This window comes from Catharus ustulatus, unplaced genomic scaffold, assembly GCF_009819885.2.
Source record: "Catharus ustulatus isolate bCatUst1 unplaced genomic scaffold, bCatUst1.pri.v2 scaffold_111_arrow_ctg1, whole genome shotgun sequence".
In the NCBI taxonomy this organism is placed as follows: domain Eukaryota; kingdom Metazoa; phylum Chordata; class Aves; order Passeriformes; family Turdidae; genus Catharus; species Catharus ustulatus.
In genome coordinates, this window is record NW_024879457.1 from 60,921 (window position 1) to 74,347 (window position 13,427).

Below are 13,427 nucleotides of genomic sequence, written 5' to 3' on the forward strand. Positions count from 1 at the left end.
ATTGGGGTGAAGTCCAAGCCTGGGGGCCACCGAATCGGTGGGGCGCCTCCCCTTAGGCGAGGAATTCCCCTCAAATTCCCGATCCGAGTCACGGCACCAAGTTGTTATAAATGAGCACAATGGGCTATTTAAGTCAATTATATAGCCAATTTATTAGTACAGAAAAGAGAAAGTAAAGTTTCAGCGCTGGGTGACAGGGGAGTCACTGCTCCTTAACTGTCACGCCGCTTGCAGCTCAGATTCCTCTTTTAAGTCTCTCGTCTTCCCGTCGAGTCCCCCTTCCGGTATCTTTTGCGCTTGCTCAGCTTGTTGCTAGGGGGTCTTTTTTCTGTCTCTTGGTGGTCGCTGACGAAGGTTCACGACATTCTTCTTCAGTGTTCTCTCTGTAACCTTGGTGCTGCAATATCTACAAGCATTCGTTATCACGCAAGCATAGCAGTTTCTGTTCTTTGCAGTTTCACAAGCAAGGCAAAAATGCAAGGATATAGTTGGGGAATGCAAGGATATGGCTAGGGCGATCACTTGTTTACACATTCTTCTCCAACAGTGAACAAAAAGGTCACTCGCTTCTCCTCACACATCCTCCTCGGGAACTGTGGGGACAGAAACGTGAGGGGAAATGGGGAAAAACAGGGGGGGAATGGGGATAAAATGGGGTGGGAGTGGGAGCACCTCAGGGGAGGTTCCGGTCCCATAGCATCATCAACAGTGAGAGAAACAGGGAAAATGGGGGAAACGGGAACAAAATAGGGGAAAAGCGGGGAAATAGGGAAAAAATGGGAAAAATCAGGGAAAGAATTGGTGAAAAAATGGGGAAAATGGAGGAAAAAAAAAAAAGAAGAAAAAATGGGGAAAAATCAGTGAAAAAATGGGGGGAATGGGGAAAATAAGGGTGAAAAAATGGGTGAAGAACTGGGGAGAAATGGTGAAAAAAATGGGAAAATATAGGGGGGAAATGGGAGAGAAGATTTCGGCCCAAACCATCATCAGCAGTGAGAGAAACGGGGGGAAATGGGGAAAATAGGGAAACTTGGTTGAAAAAATGGGGGAAAATGGGGATAAAATGGGGGAAATCAGTGAAAAAAATGGGGGAGGAGATTCTGGGCCCAAAGCATCATCCAGAGTGAGGGAAATAGGGAAAAAATGGGGGAAAATAGGGAAAAAGAGAGGGAAAATGGGGTGGGAGATTCCAGGCTCTCGTGATCACCAACTGTGAAAGAAATGGGGGGAAAATGGGGAGAAATGGGAAAAAAAGGGCGAAAAAATGAGAAAAATGGGGGAAAATGGGGAAAATCAGTGAAAAAATGGGGGAAATGGGGGAGGAGATTCTGGGCCCAAACCATCATCAACAGCGAGAGAAACAGGGAAAATGGGGGGAAAAAAAGGGAAAACTGGTGAAAAAAATGGAGGGAAATAGAGGGAAAATGAGGTGGGAGATTCCAGGCATTCATGATCATCAACACTAAAAGAAATGGGGGGAAACGAGGAGGAATGGGAAAAAATGGTGAAAATTTGTGAAAAATTGGTGGGAAATGGGGAAAAAATGGCGAAAAATTGAAAAAAAGGGGGGAAATGGGAGAGGAGATTTTGGGCCCCAGCATCGTCAACAGTGAGAGAAATGGGAGAATAAAAGAGGGAAATTGGGAAAAAATGGGGAGAAAATGGGAGAGGAGATTTCAGGCCCAAACCATCATCAACAGTGAGAAAAACAGAGGGAAAGGGGGGAAAATGAGGAAAAAATGGGGGGAAAAATATGGGAAAAATGGGGGGAAAATTGAAAAAAAAATGGGGGGAATCCATGAAAAAATGGGGGAAAATGGGCAAAATCTGTGAAAATATAAGGGGGAAAATGGAGAAGAGTGAGGGAAAATAGAGGGAAAATGGGGTGGGAGATTCTAGGCCCAAATCACCTTCCCCAACAAGTTCATCTCCAAAGAAAGGCAGGACAGAACAGATCCCAGCACTGCAGCAGATCCTCAAGTTGCCTGGGGCTGGCAAAGGAGACCTGCAAGGCACAGCCTCAGGGCCCTTCCCTCCCCTCCCCTCCCCTCCCCTCCCCTCCCCTCCCCTCCCCTCCCCTCCCCTCCCCTCCCCTCCCCTCCCCTCTCTGCTCTTCTCTGTGGCTGCACAGAGCACACAGAAGGAGACACTGACAATGCACATGGGAAGAGGATTGACAGCTAAATGCTCCCTCCTGCCACTGACAAAGATCCTGTGGGATCACTGTGGGGCACAAGAGCAGAAATTTATAGGCCAAGATTTCCAGAATCCATCAAACTTCAGAGCATCTTAAGGGAAATGACACATGAATTTTGCTTCTGGACAGTGTTTACACTTGGACAATGATTATTGTGTTAGCAAAGTGCTGCTGATAACTTACCTTCACCAAGCTCCAAGATCTTAAACCATGGCTCACCAGCATTTCCAAAGGATGCAAGTCACAACCCCAGTCTAGAAGGGGCACAGATGGGAACCACTCCATGCTGTGCTGGGATCTCCCTTACAGGCAACTGAGCACTTCTAGGGGGTGAGGTAATGCTGTGTGCCCACACTGCCCAGCAGCAGAGGTGGCAGCTCAAGGCTCAGCAGGGCTCAGCCCACAGGCACAGCAATCACCTCCTGTGACTGTGCCTGACATCGCCTCCCTTCCTGCGGCAGAGGCTGCCATGAGTCACTGCTTCCTCTGGGATGATTTACCAAAATGTGAGTATTGGTCTAACACCCATACTCAACTGTGATGGGCAAAAGGCTCTCTAACAATTTAAATTTAGAAAGTGGATGTTTATTCAGCACTGGGTAGCAGCGTGAGGCAACCCTCTAATACACACTGCACAATCCCAGGTGATCACAGGGTCTATTTATTGACAAAAGGTTCAAACAATTGCATATTCATAATAACAGCCCCTCCCATCCTCCACTTCCTATGGTAATTAGCATGAATGGCTAATTAAGCATGCGTGGTTGGCTTCTTGAATTAAGTCTGGGGTCATTTTTGTGGGGAGGGGTCTTTAAAAGAGGAAGTAAGGCGAGTCTTCCTCACCCTGAACTCTCGAGCCTTTCTATCAATGACAATACAAATGACTTTTGGGCGAACTCCATTTTCCTTCTCTTTGGGACTTTGAGTAAGCTTCTTGTTGCAATTGTTTGTGTTTCTTTGAATCTGGTTACTGGTTTCATCTTTTCCCATTGCAAGCACAGCTGAGCAAACACAAAATGACAGGCAATCAATTAAGTTTCAGATAATGATCTCAAGCCTGGTTTCTCCTACCTAACTTTGAGCTTTTAATTATTTTCACCAGGGCCTATTTATCCATCTGCCTTTAAATTAACTGAAGTAAATAACTCACTTTTAACTAAATTCCTCATTTCCCTAAGATTAGTGTTTCAGTAATTCCATGGTTTTTGATGGAATTTGGGAAGGGAACTGGCAAATTTTAAATTCCCAATGCACAGAACGCCTTAATTCCATAGTTTTAGTATGAAACTGGGAAGGAAGTAGGGGGATTCTAAATTTCCAACACTCTGAATGCTGTAAATCCAAGGGTTTTGTGGGAATTTTAGAGGACATATGGAGGATTCGAAAATCCCGACACCTGGAATGATGCTATTCTATGGGAATTTGGGAAGGGAGATGGAGGATTTGAAATTATGAATGCCTGGAATACCGTCATTTCATGGTTGTGGTGGGAATTTGGAATGGGAACTGAAAGATTCTCAGTTCTCAACACCCAAAATGTCATTATTCTGTGGCAGTTTATTGGGAATTTGGGACAGGAACTGGAGTATTCAAAATTCCCAACACCTGAAATGTGGTTATTCCATGGGAATTTGGGAGGGGAGCTGGGGAATTCAAAATTCCCAACATCTGGAATGCTGTAATTCCATGGTTTTGGTGGAAATTTGGGAGAAGACCTGGAGGATTCTAAATTCCCAATGCCAGGAATGTTGTAATTCCACAATTTTAGTGGGAAATCTGTGAATGAAGCAGGAGTATTCTAAATTCTCAATGCTTGGAATGCTGTTATTCCATGGGAATTAGTGATGGGAACTGGAGGGTTCAAAATTCCAAACACTAGGTATGCCATTATTCCATGGGAATTTGGGAGGAGAACTGGAGGAATCTAAATTCCCAATGCCTGGAATGCTGTAATTCCATGGATTTAGTGGGAATCTGGAAGGAGAGCTGGAGGATTCTAAATTCCCAACGTCAGGAATGCTGTAAGTCCATTGTTTCAGTGGGAATCTGGGAGGGAAGCAGGAGGATGCAGAATTCTCAATGCCCAGAATGCCATGATTCCATGGGAATTTGTGAAGGGTACAGGATGGTTCAAAATTCCCCACACGGGGAGTGCCATTATTCCATGGGAATCTGGGAGGAGAACGTCAGGATTCCAAATTCACTATCCCTGGAATGCTGAAATTCCATGCTTTTGGTGGGAATTTGGGAGGAAAGCCAGAGGATTCTAACTTCCTAAGACATGGAATGCTGTTATTCCTTTGGAATTTGATGAAATTTTAGGACGACTTATTGGGGATTCTAAATTCTCGACACCTGGAATGCCATTATTCCATGGGAATATGGGAGGGGAACTGGAGGATTCAAGATTTCCAATACCCATAATACTGTTATTCGAAGGGGATTTGGGTGGGTGGCTGGAGGACTCCAAATTCCTCGTGTCAGGAATGCTGTAATTCCGTTGTTTTAGTGGGAGTCTGGGAGGGCAGCAGGAGGATTCTAAATTCTCAGCGCCCGGCATGCCGTTATTCCATGGTTTCCAAGCATTGCCCACCAAATCCAATCCTGGACCTTCAAATCCAGCTTTTCACCTTCAAATACAACCTTTGATCATCAAATCCAACCCTGGACCTTCAAATCCAACTTTTCACCTTCAAATACAACCTTTGATAACTAAATCCAGCCTGAGATGGCATGGCATCGCATGGCATGGCATGGGATGGGATGGCATGGCATGGCATGGGATGGCATGGCATGGCATGGCACGGCATGGCATGGGATGGCATGGCATGGCATGGCATGGCATGGGCCCAAGCTGGATGCAGGCACCAGCCCTGAGGCCCAGCTCTGCCACTCACCCTCCTGCGCTGCCTGGAACGGCACCACCCCTTCAGTCTCCTGTGCTGGGGCAGCTCCAGGGCTCTCTTCCTCCTCCTTCACCCAGGCCACCTTGGGCACTCTCGGGGGTCTCTGCTCCATGGCTGTGACTATCCAGTCATGGCTACTTGCAGAGAGATGCCTCGGAAAGCTCCGAGTCAGCAAGTCCTGCAGTTGTGCCTGGAGGGCACCTGCAAGAGAGAAGCCTCAGGAAGGCCACAGGACAGCAGGTCCTTGTGAAACAGTTAACGAGAGACTGCACATGCCTAGAGGAGAAATGTGAAAAGGCCATGACCATGAAGATGTCCAGCCTTCATCAGGGGAGCACTGAGCAACTCAGACATGGAGCCTTCCTCAGTGCCACCACCAGAGCGCACTGCGCCTGTGCTTCACCAGTGCTAATGAAAATAGTGAGTTTTAGGGAATAATTTGCAGGACCACACCTTTTCTAAGGAAAAGTATGAATGTGTTTTAAGTATAACCACGTATTGTAATTTCTGTGTGCATGGCTGTGCGCTTTTAGAAGTGAATAAAGCAAACACCCACTTCTTGGACCTTGTCTCACAAGTTTCTCTTGGTCTGGTTGGGGCGATTCTACAGGGAACACCACCTGGCTGGTGGTCATCCCAAACCCCAGGGCACAGACAAGGAACGCGTGGGCCAGGGCACGAATGCTGCTCTGACCCCTGGGGCCTGGTGAGCACTGAAATCAGCAGGTGTGGCAGAGTCCCAGCCCAAGCAGAGCTGCCACAGCCAGAGGGAACCAAAGCCCACGTGCACTGGGGCACCCTCTTCAGGCACCGGTCTCACAGGGATCCCCACAGCTCTGACCCCTGCCCACCCGCTCTGTCACCAGCACAAAGGCTTCAGCAGAACCACCAAAGGCCAAGGGGCTTCTGGCCATTTTCCCTGCAACACTGCACGCCTGGGCAGCTTGCTGAGCACAAGCACCCTTTTCCCCTCTTTCCTGATGCCCTGCAGACCCTGGGCAGCAAAAGAAAGCACATGGGAGTCTGTCTATTCTAACATATCCTATATTTATACGCTAAAGTGAAACACAAAGAAGAAAAGAACAATCTCTAAAAAAAGAAAATTCCTGCTGGCTCAGGTGGCCCCAGGAGATGGAGCCTCCCAGATCAGCTCTGCACAGAGCTCCAGCAGCGCAGCCAGCTGAGCCTTGACAGACGAGGCCGTGTCTTCCATGCCTGGAGGAGCTGATCTCGCAGCCTCTGCAACCTGGATTTTGGAGGCTGCTCTATTGTCCGGAGAATGTACAAAGTTTGAACTGCCAGGCTTCCGACAGCAACGCTGGGGTCGTCTGCCATGTCTTCAAGGGCTGGAAGAGAGAGGAACAGAGCCACAGTCAGATCCCAGATCTGCAGGCACCCGAGGAGATCCCCCTGTGCCAGGGCCATCCCAGCCTGCTCTAGCCATGGCCTGGAGGGATCAGGGACCAACAGGATCAGCCCAAAGCTGCTGGCCACGAATCCCCCAAGTGCCCGTAAAATCTCTGTGTGCTCTGCCCATGCCACCCCCCGTCAGCACGGGGAGCAGAGCCCTCCCCACCCAGACCAGGGCCTGCAGCTCCTCCTGCCAGCCCCCGCTGACAGCCCGCTGCCCTCACTCACCTCTGAAGATCAGCTGCAGCTCTTCCTGCTGCCCCCTCAGGTACCGCCCGGCGAGCCCTGCGAACACAGAGCCTGTCACGGCCCCAGCGGCACAGCTCCCTGCCCGCAGAGCTGCCAGCCCTGTGGCCACTCGCCCTCCTGGCCCGGCAGGGCTCAGCCCGGGCCCTTGCCGCATGCTGACGCCCGAGGGCACGGCTGCGAGAGGGCGGCAGCAGCCCCGAGGGCAGCAGGGGCTCCGTGGTGCCAGACCCGGATGGCGCTGCCGGGGCAGCAGGCGGGGCTGGGGCCGAGCTGCGGCGGGGCGGGGAGGGAGCCCGGGCTCACCCATGAACCTGATGGCCGCCTCTCGCAGGGGCTCCTGTGGGCTCTGCAGGTACGGCAGGGCCTGGCGCAGGTGCTCGGCCGCTCGGCTACTGTCCTTGGCCAGCTGCAGAGAGCGGTGGCAGGGAAGGGTCGGGCTCTGTCCCTTTGCCAGGCGCTGCCCGCGCCCGGCCCCGGCCTCCCCAGCCCACACAGCCCTGAGGCGCGGCCAGCAGCCACTGGCGCCGGGCTCTGCAGGGGCAGAGGGCCGGGTGTGCCCAGGGAGCTGCGGTGCCGCCCTGCCCCACAGCCCCGCTGGGCCGGGGCTCCGTGGGCACTCGGCTCGGGCCCACAGGAGCCTGGAGAAGAGCCCGTGCGGCCCCTGCGTGCAGCGCTGGGCAGGGCCACAGCTGCCAAGCGCACACAGTGAGCACCGCGCTCAGGGGGCTTCTCCAGGCTGAAGCTGGCACTTCCAGGCCGTCCTTACCAGGTACTTGGCAAACTTCCAGAGTTGCTCCTCCTTCGGCAGCTTTTTGACATCCCTCTTCCTCAGGAATTTGGCTGCACAGTGCAGCGTTTCCCAAGACGCCTGGAGAGCAGCAGAGATGCAGAGATGGCCCCACAGCCCAGGGCACAGGACCCACATCCCTGTGCCAAGGCCTGGAGGAGGCTGCAGCCCGCCAGGCACCAGAGCAGGAGGCAGCTGAGCCCCCTCCAAGGGGGACACCAGCAGCCCAGGAATCCTCACCTCTGCCACACGCGGATTCTCATCGTGGCAGTGGAAGAACAGTGGGACAAGACTCTGGTGCACTGGATTCTCCAAAAGCTTTTCTCTCTTTTCCATGTAATATTCCATTAGACCTTGGAAGAGCCTTATGGAGAGAAGCTGCACCTGGCTATCATCCTGTATGAAAGGAAGGAAAAAAGACCCCAACATTGGCTGATCCAGGCCCATTTCAGCACTCACCTTGAAATCCATAGGGCACCAAGTTTCCGAGAAGCACCCAGGGGCCATGGGCTGGGGCACAGAGCCTTACGGTGTCAAAGAAAGGCAAGAGCGCCTCAGCCAGCTGCAGTGCCATCGGGTTTGGTAGCAGGATGTGTTTGTGCAAGCATATAAAGGTGAGTGCGATGAGCGTCATCCTAACGATCTCTGTGTCCTTGTCCCACAGTAGGTCCATGAGGCTTTCAGTCAGGCTCCACATTTTGAAAGCCTGTGTGGAACACAAGTCTGTGAAACGCTGCCCTGCTGCCTCAGACCCCAGAGGCCAAAGGCCTGTCCCAAAGCACTCGGGCAGCTGAACCAGGAGGCAGAAGAGCTGGGAGCAGCTGCCCCAGCACCCGGAGCCCAAGGGGCTGCTTTCCCCAGTGCAGCTTCAGCCGCTGCCCCCTTCTCACCATTGAGGGATCACCAATGAGCTCCAGAAGGGCTCTGAGCGCCAGGCAACGCCTCTCCCTGCACTCGCTTTGCAGGTACCTTGATGATATCTTTACAACACTTGCACCACATTCACCTGGGTCCAGGCACCTGAGGACCTGAAAGGCACAAGGCAGTGACAGCGGACCTGGTCCGCAGGGGCCTGGAACCGCACAGGGCTGGGCCCAGACAGCAGCACAGGCTCAGGCACTGTCCCAGGCAGCTGTGGCTACCAGAGGGCAGAGAGCTGGGAGGCAGCTCAGAGAGGCAGCACTGGCCACCAGGCTCACCTCCACAAGAAATGCCATGGCAGGGAGATCCCAGCATAGCTCCTGTGCGCTGAGCAGCTGGAGGAGGTGGAGTGCAATACTGGCACACAACCTTGTAGAAACACGGCGCATCTCCCTAGCAGGCCAAAAAAGAAACCAGGATCCTGAGCTGAGGGGGGCAAACCTCTCCCAGGATAGGCTCACAGAGCTCTGGTCTTTCCCCACCATAATGCAAGGGGGCCTGGGCCCGTTGGGAGGCGGCTGCTCCTGGGTACCCTCCTCTCCCAACCTTTTCCAGTCTGCTTGGCCGTCCCTTGGTGACAAGGCCCTCTGGCCCATGACCACAGGCACTGTGTGGGCCCCCCGGTGCACAGAGCACAAATGCTGGGTGCAGTGGAGAAGGGGATCTCACCTGGCCAGCAGACCCACGGCATAGTGGTGGGTGTCAACACAGAGCAGCGTGTCCCAGCCACGCTTGCGCTCCATGGCCATCACCACATCCTCACACTGGAGAAAGTTGAGCAGGGACTTCAGGGTCCACACTGCCAACCTGTGTGCAGAGCAAAGCTCAGGTCACGCTGGGAGCACTGGCTCCTTCCCTGGGGACATGGCAGGGACAGAAGGACTGGGATGGAGAACCTGTTGGGGCTGGTGGTGAGGCCGTGTTCTTCTTGGCATCCCTTCCACAAGATCTCCACTTCCTCTGGCATATCCAGAGTGCTGAAGCACACTTGGAAGAGTAGATGCACAAATAGGCGGGGGAAATAAATCACCATTATATGCGGCCACCTGGAGGGCACCTGGAGGATCTTCCACATCACCACAGTTGCCTGCAAAGGACAAAACACCCCGAGGCAGCGCTCAGTGCCGAGGTGTCCGTGCGGCAGGACCTGAGCGTGGCAGGGAGCGGCCAGGGGAGACACAGGGGGAGCACCGGGCCTGGTGCCCCTGAAGCTGCCCCTAGGCCAAGATTCAGCCCAGCACCTGAGGCTGGGAGATGCAGTGGGGGAAGGAGGGTTCCAGAAACTCACAGCCAGGGGAAAGACATCCGTTGTGTCCCCATCAGAGGTGCATGTGCTGTGCCCAGGCCAGTGTGCCAGCACATCCAGGAGTATGCGCATCGCTGCCTCCACAGTCCTGCTCGAGGACATGATCGTCGTCCACATGGTCATAGCAGCTCTGTGGGGTCAGAGCTCTGTCTCAGTGCAGTCTCAGACACAGCACCGTGGCCTGGGCAGCAGCAAGGACCTGAGCTGGCTGCCAGCTCTGCCTCTGCCCACTGCCCCTGACCAGCAGCATGCAGGCAGCCCAGCCCAGTGGGGACAGGCCCCTGAGGGGCAGGGAGGGAGCATGGCAGCAGGCTCAGGGGTTGACATGGCAGGGCTGGGAAAGGGAGCAGCCAGAGGGCCCTGGAACTCTCTCTTGGTCAGACACCTGGAACAGGCTGTACAGGGTAATGGGCTGGTGAGCCCTGAGCCCTCTGGACAGGTGAGCCCCATACCTGTCACACGATGGGGCCACACGCAGGAGAGTCATCACCACATCTGTGGGCTGTGCCTCGGTGAGATCCAGCAGGGTCCTGTCCAGCCTGTGCTCAGCAGACTCATTGGCCATGAGCCACTGGTGAAAGTATCTCACCATGGCAGGCACCTGCAGAAGGTACAGGGAGACTTGGAAAGCTGCCAGAGGGAGTCATGTGCCCAGCTTCCCTAGAGAAGTGCTTCCCTTCCCAGCACACTGCGATGGCCTCAAAGGTTACAGGGACCAGCAGGCCCAAGTGGCTTGGGAGGCCGCTTGACTCATGGGGGAATCAAACCCTGGCCACAGGCTGCTTACCTGCTCTGGAATGGAAACACTCTTCTCCACAAGTAAATCCAGCAGGGCAGCACTGGTGTCAGTGGTGTAGACGTCACCATTTTCCATGATCCCAAGGCCCATGACGCTGTTCTCCTCCTGCAAAATGCACTTGGTGAATTTGCATGTCTGGCAGGAGAACGAAGGGCAAGAAACCAGGGCTGTTCCATGGAGTGCTCCAGGCATGGTGCTGGGCTGAGCAGTGACAGCAGGCCCAGCCCAGGTGGGGATGGCTGCAGGTACCTTCAGTGCTCTGCACAAGCGGCCATAGGCAGGGTCCTGCTCTTGTGTGCGGTCCATGGCTGCACCTGGCAAGGAGCAAGGAAAGCAAGAGCTGAGGGGCTGCAGGAGAGGCCGGAGAACACAGCCCAGGCCTGTGCTCCCCAGGCAGGAACAGCCCCAGGATGCCCCAGGGGATGGAGCACGGGTGCTGCGGGGTGTGTGCCCAGCCCCTCTTCTGTTCTGTCCATGGGTGTGTCCATTGGATGGGCTGGGCTGGGCTGGGCTGGGACGAGACGGGACGGGACGGGATGGGACGGGATGGGATGGGATGGGATGGGATGGGATGGGATGGGATGGGATGGGATGGGATGGGATGGGATGGGATGGGATGGGATGGGATGGGATGGCATGGCATGGCATGGCATGGCATGGCATGGCATGGCATGGCATGGCATGGCATGGCATGGGCCCAAGCTGGATGCAGGCACCAGCCCTGAGGCCCAGCTCTGCCACTCACCCTCCTGCGCTGCCTGGAACGGCACCACCCCTTCAGTCTCCTGTGCTGGGGCAGCTCCAGGGCTCTCTTCCTCCTCCTTCACCCAGGCCAGCTTGGGCACTCTTGGGGGTCTCTGCTCCATGGCTGTGACTGGATTCATGGCTACTTGCAGAGAGACGCCTCAGAAGAGCTCTGAGTCAGCAAGTTCTGCAGTCGTTTCTGGAGGGCACCTGCAAGACTAAAGGCCTGGGAAGACTACAGGACAGCAGGTCCTGTACTCTAGTGTCGAGGGCTGCTGCCAGAAGGACAGGAGACTCCTTGTCAAGGATTGTGGTCAGCAAATCCCACAGACTGGTCTTGAGGTCACCTGCTGGAATAACACCTCGGAAAAGCTCCGGATCAGACACGAACGAGTGCGCTGTGCGGGGGCTCCTCACAGCACCGCTCTGGCGCGTCCTGTCCCGTCGCGTGCTCTGAGCACTGTGGCGTGGCCGTGTCACCTTCAGCTCCTATATCACCACATGTCACAAAGGGTTCTGTGACACCCTGTCCTGTTCCATGCCATGGTGACCATGCTGCACCGTGTCACAAAGGGCCCTTGCACACACTGCCACCTGCCCTGGGGACACCCTGAGCGCACCCAAAGGGGCCCAGGTTGGAAGGAATCCCTCACCCCAAGTGTCTCAGGCAGCCCGGGTCTCTAGGAACAGCTCAAATCATCAGCAAATGCTGCCCTGCTCTGCGGGCTCAGCGCATTTAGGAATCCTCAATTCAGGAAAGCTTTCCTTCCTAATTGCTCAACCCAAGTAGCTCCAAAAAGTTGCAAACTTCCCAAATTCATTGGCATGGCCTGAGAATGTGAAAGATTTGGAAGTTTGCTTCCCATCTCAAAGCAGCAACTCATTTGCCTTAATGTCATCTCTTGAGAGTCACTTTACAAAACAACACTACACAGAGGCAAAAAAAAGCCATTCTTTGGTTTCCAAAGGGTTTTCAATGAAGAGAAAACATCGTAATTCTATGAAGGAATAAAAGGTCTCAAGGAATGAAAGTCCACTCAGTGTTCCAAAATTAGCCCAAATGAATGAGTAGATTACAAAATGGCTAATCCTCCTCCAGCTACAGATATCTAAGTGGCTCATAAAGTACAGCTGCCCCCTCTTCTTCCCTGCAGGAGAATCAGAACCACTAGCAGGAAAAATCACAGCTATTCCTTCTGCCCTCCAAACCCAAAGCTGTGTCAAAGCACAGATGCTGCCTTCAAGCTGACTCCCAATTCCAGCCCAGACCTCTCACCTTCCAGACAACTCCTTCCCCAAGATGCCCACCAACACCAACCCCCCTAAACAGCCCCACAGAAGCCCTCAACAGCCCTCCAGGACCCCCAGCTGTCCCCATCCCTCTGCAGAGCTTTCCCAGCCTCCAGTAGCCCCCCTGGTTCCATGCAGGTGCCATAGGATGGCACTCAGGAGGATCTACTGAGCCAGAGTCATCCCAAAACCAGACAAACGAACTGGGTTCAGCAGAGAGAGGAGCAAGGAGCCCTGGGCTGGCTCCTCTCAGGGTATCTCAGCTGGGCTTGCTCCACAACACGCCCCCGTTTGAAGGCCTGCTAATGCCCAGCTGTCAGAAATGCCTGCCCTGTTCTCTCCAAGGTGCACAGGAAGAGCCAATGAGCAGGATGCTCGGGAGGCAAACCTTCCAAGCCTTTGCAGGGGGCAGGGACACGCCAAGATCAGCCAAGACTCTGCTCGGTGCCCAGCCCACACAGCCCAGCTCTGTGCTGGCCCTGGCCCACAGCAGCTTCCTCCAAGTGAGAGGCAATTGCACATTGCCAAGAGCTGAAACACAGCAGGCAGGTAAGATGTGAAAAGTGTGTGTATAAAGGCTTTTGAATTCACTGTTCTCAGAGAGCATTGGGGCTCACAGCTGCACAGAGATGCTCCTGCTCCCACCTCTGTCCAAAGGAGGGTAACACACCCTGCTGCAGGTGCTTGGCTTGGTCTGCGCAGGTCCAGGCAGATGCCAAACCTGCTCTTCACAGCCTTCTCCCTTCCCCTGCCCCTCTGCCAAGGGCAGTGGCCTCAAGGACTGAAAGGCCCATAGAGAGCCAAAGGGGGACACTTGC